This window comes from Arachis stenosperma, chromosome 9 (genome assembly GCF_014773155.1).
Source record: "Arachis stenosperma cultivar V10309 chromosome 9, arast.V10309.gnm1.PFL2, whole genome shotgun sequence".
NCBI lineage: Eukaryota > Viridiplantae > Streptophyta > Magnoliopsida > Fabales > Fabaceae > Arachis > Arachis stenosperma.
The window spans coordinates 136,602,489-136,607,283 of record NC_080385.1 but is presented as its reverse complement, the minus strand read 5'-3'; the positions used below and the strand labels follow the sequence as shown (position 1 = coordinate 136,607,283).

General features: G+C 41.7%; 1 non-coding gene across 1 annotated transcript; it reads left to right on the top strand.

Annotated features, from left to right (window-relative positions):
- The first annotated feature begins 4,242 nt into the window (after positions 1–4,242).
- On the top strand, positions 4,243–4,350 carry LOC130953264 (small nucleolar RNA R71). Its single transcript, XR_009075435.1, has one exon. It is a non-coding gene; the product is annotated as a small nucleolar RNA R71 (small nucleolar RNA).
- Positions 4,351–4,795: the final 445 nt, after the last annotated feature.

Below are 4,795 nucleotides of genomic sequence, written 5' to 3'. Positions count from 1 at the left end.
GAAAGGGACCTCAGGGATCACCTTCTTCTTGGCCACAACTTCATAAAAATGGTCTTGATGGACCTTTGAGATGAATCTCTCCATCTCCCATGACTCAGAGGTGGAAGCTTTTGCCTTCCCTTTCCTCTTTCTAGAAGTTTCTGCGGCCTTAGGTGACATAAATGGTTATGGAAAAACAAAAAGTAACGCTTTTACCACACCAAATTTAAAAAGTTTTCTCGTCGTTGAGCAAAGGAAGAAAGAAGGACGGAGAGGAAGAAGAAATAGAGGAGAAGGAGGGTGAAGAAAGGTTTGGCCAAGGAGAAGAAAAATGTATATGATGTGTGAAAATGAAGGAGTGATGAGGGGTTTATATAGGCGTGGAAGAGAGGGGTGTCCGTGTGTGAGGGTTGGGTTTGGGAGGGAAAGTTTTTGAATTTTGAATGGTGGAGGTAGGTGGGGTTTTTTTTGGGAAGAATGGGTGGATGTGAGTGGTGAAGAGGTGATAGGAAAGGCTGTTATTGGAATGTGTGAAGAAGAGATAGAGTGAGTTGAGGTAGGTGGGGATCCTGTGGGGTCCATAGATCCTGAGGTGTTAAGAATTCCTCATCCTTACACCATTCTGGTGTGTAAATGCCCTCTAAGTGTTAATCCTGGCGTTAAACACCAGGTTACTGCCCATCTCTGGCGTTTAACACCAGCTTTTCTTCTCTTTCTGGCGTTTAACACCAGCTTGGTGTCCATTTCTGGCATTAAACGCCATTTTGGTGCCTATTTCTGGTGTTAAACGCCAGTCTGGTGCCCTTTTCTGGCGTTAAACACCCAAAATGGTGCCAGACTGGGCATTTAACACCCATTCTGCTACCCTTACTGGCATTTAAACGCCAGTAAGCTCCTCCTCCAGGGTGTGCTATTTTAATGCTGTTTTTGAATGTGCTTTGATTTTTGCAGTTGTTTTTGTGACTCCACATGATCATCAATCTAAAGAAAACGTAAAATAACAATGGAAAATGGAAATTTAACATAGATAAATAAAAATTGGGTTGCCTACCAATAAGCGCTTCTTTAATGTCAATAGCTTGACAGTGAGCTCTCATGGAGCCTGACAGATGCTCAAAGCATGGTTGGGGCCTCCCAACATCAAACTTAGAGTTTGAATGTGGGGGCTTTGTTTGACTCTGTATTGAAATAAGCTTTTCATGCTTCTTCTCCATGTGTACAGAAGGAGATCCTTGAGCCTTAACCACAAGGTAGTCCTCATTCACTTGAAGGACCAACTCTCCTCTGTCAACATCAATCACAGCTTTTGTTGTGGCTAAGAAGGGTCTGCCAAGGATGATGGACTCATCCTTATTCTTTGTAGTGTCCAGGATTATGAAGTCAGCAAGGATGTAAAGGCCCTCAACCTTTACTAAAACATCCTCTACAAGTCCATAAGCCTGTTTCAAGGATTTGTCTGCCATCTCTAGTGAGATTTTTGCAGTTTGTACCTCAAAGATTCCCAGTTTCTCAATTACAGAGAGTGGCATGAGGTTTATACCTGACCCTAGGACACACAGAGCCTTCTCAAAGGTCATGGTGCCTATGGTACAGGGTATTAAGAACCTTTCGGGATTCGGTTTCTTTTGAGGTATCTTCAGCTGAGCCAAGGCATTTAGTTCATTAATGAGCAATGGAGGTTCATCCTTCCAAGTCTCATTACCAAATAATTTGGCATTCAGCTTCATGATTGCTCCTAGATAATGAGCAATTTGCTCTTCAGTAGTAACTTCATCTTCTTCAGAAGAAGAATACTCTTCAGAGCTCATGAATGGTAATAGGAAGTTTAGTGGAATCTCTATGGTCTCTAGATGAGCCTTAGATTCCTTTGGTTCCTCAGGAAGGAACTCTCTAGTGGTCAGTGGATGTCCCATGAGGTCTTCCTCACTAGGAATCACTGCCTTTTTGGTGCACAAAATTGCAATCACACTTTTGCAATTCCGCACAACTAACCAGCAAGTGCACTGGGTCGTCCAAGTAATACCTTACGTGAGTAAGGGTCGATCCCACGGAGATTGTCGGCTTGAAGCAAGCTATGGTTATCTTGTAACTCTTAGTCAGGATATCAATAATTCTCAGGTTTAATTGTGAAAAGTAGAAGAACATGAAATAAATACTTGTTTGCAATAATGGAGAACAGGTTGAGGTTTTGGAGATGCTCTATCTTCTGAATCTTTGCTTTCCTACTGTCTTCTTCTTCATGCACGCAAGGCTCCTTTCTATGGCAAGCTGTATGTAGGGTTTCACCGTTGTCAATGGCTACCTCCCATCCTCTCAGTGAAAATGTTCAACGCGTTCTGTCACAGCACGGCTATTCATCTGTCGGTTCTCAATCAGGTTAGAATAGAATCCAATGATTCTTTTGCGTCTGTCACTAACGCCCAGCCTTCAGGAGTTTGAAGCTCGTCACAGTCATTCAATCCTTGAATCCTACTCAGAATACCACAGACAAGGTTTAGACCTTCCGGATTCTCTTGAATGCCGCCATCAATTCTAGCTTATACCACGAAGATTCTAATTAAGGAATCCAAGAGATATCTACTCAATCTAAGGTAGAACGGAGGTGGTTGTCAGGCACACGTTCATAGGTGAGAATGATGATGAGTGTTACGGATCATCACATTCATCAAGTTTAGGAGCAAGTGATATCTTAGAATAGAAGCAAGCGTGATTGAATGAAAAACAGTAGTAATTGCATTAATCCATCAAGACACAGCAGAGCTCCTCATCCCCAACCATGGGATTTAGAGACTCATGCCGTAGAAGATACAATAAGAAACGTGTAATGTGTCATGAGGTAAAGATACAATGTCAAAAGGTCCTACTAATAGTGAACTAGTAACCTAGGATATACAGAAATGAGTAAATGACGTAAAAATCCACTTCCGGGGTCCACTTGGTGTGTGCTTGGGCTGAGCATTGAAGCTTTCATGTGTAGAGACTTTTCCTGGAGTTAAACGCCAACTTTTGTGCCAGTTTGGGCGTTTAACTCCAATTTTTGTGCCAGTTCCGGCGTTAAACGCCGGGAATTCTGAAGCTGATTTGCAACGCCGGTTTGGGCCATCAAATCTCGGGAAAAGTATGGACTATTATACATTGCTGGAAAGCCCAGGATGTCTACTTTTCAAAGAAATTGAGAGCGTGCCAATTGGGCTTCTGTAGCTCCAGAAAATCTACTTCGAGTGTAGGGAGGTCAGAATCCAACAGCATCTGCAGTTCTTTTTCAGCCTCTGAATCAGATTTTTGCTCAGGTCCCTCAATTTTAGCCAGAAATTACCTGAAATCACAGAAAAATACACAAACTCATAGTAAAGCCCAGAAAAGTGAATTTTAAATATAAACTAATAAAAACATACTAAAAACTAACTAAAATGTACTAAAAACATACTAAAAACAGTGTCAAAAAGCGTATAAATTATCCGCTCATCACTTTTCCTCCTCTACAGGTTCGGCCATGTTGGACTTGTGGATGGCCTTGCACTCTCTTTTTGGATTCTCTTCTGTATTACTTGGGAGAGTGCTAGGAGGAGTTTCAGTAACTCTTTTACTCAGCTGACCCACTTGTGCCTCCAAATTTCTAATGGAGGACCGCGCCTCAGTCATGAAACTGAGGGTGGTCTTAGATAGATCAGAGACTATGTTTGCTAAGCTAGAGAATCTCTACTCAGAATTCTCTGTCTGTTGCTGAGAAGATGATGGGAAAGGTTTGCTATTGCCAAACCTGTTTCTCCCACCATTATTGTTATTGAAGCGTTGTTGAGGCTTCTGTTGATCTTTCCATGAGAAATTAGGATGATTCCTCCATGAAGAATTGTAGGTGTTTCCATAGGGTTCTCCCATGTAATTCACCTCTTCCATTGCAGGATTCTCAGGGTCATAAGCTTCTCCTTCAGAAGACGCTTCTTTAGTACTGCCGGATGCAGCTTGCAATCCAGTCAGACTCTGAGAAATCATATTGACTTTCTGAGTCAATAATTTATTCTGAGCCAATATGGCATTCAGAGTATCAATCTCAAGAACTCCTTTCTTCTGAGTTGTCCCATTGTTCACAAGATTTCTTTTAGAAGTGTACATGAACTGGTTATTTGCAACCATTTCAATGAGTTCATGGGATTCTGTAGGTATTTTCTTCAGATGAATAGATCCGCCTGCAGAATGGTCTAATGACATCTTGGATAACTCATACAGACCATCATAGAAGATACCTATGATGCTCCATTCTGAAAGCATGTCAGACGGACACCTTCTGATCAATTGCTTGTATCTTTCCCAAGCTTCATAGAGGGATTCACCTTCCTTCTGTTTGAAGGATTGAACTTCCACTCTAAGCTTACTCATCTTTTGAGGTGGAAAGAATTTAGCTAAGAAGGCATTGACCAGCTTTTCCTAAGAGTTTAGGCTATCTCTAGGTTGTGAGTTCAACCATATACTAGCTCTGTCTCTTACAGCAAAAGGGAAAAGCATAAGTTTGTAGACCTCGGGATCAACTTCATTGGTCTTAACAGTGTCACAAATTTGCAAAAATTCAGCCAAGAACTGATGAGGATCTTCCAATGGAAGTTCCTGAAACTTGCAATTCTGTTGCATTAGAAAAATTAATTGAGGCTTAAGCTCAAAGTTATTTGCTCCAATGGCAGGAATAGAGGTGCTTCTCCCATAGAAGTCGGGAGTTAGTACAGTAAAGTCACCAAGCACCTTCCTTGCATTGTTGTTGTTGGGTTCGGCCATGGCTGCTTTGTCTGCTTCCTTTTCGAAAATTTATGTCAGGTCCTCTTTA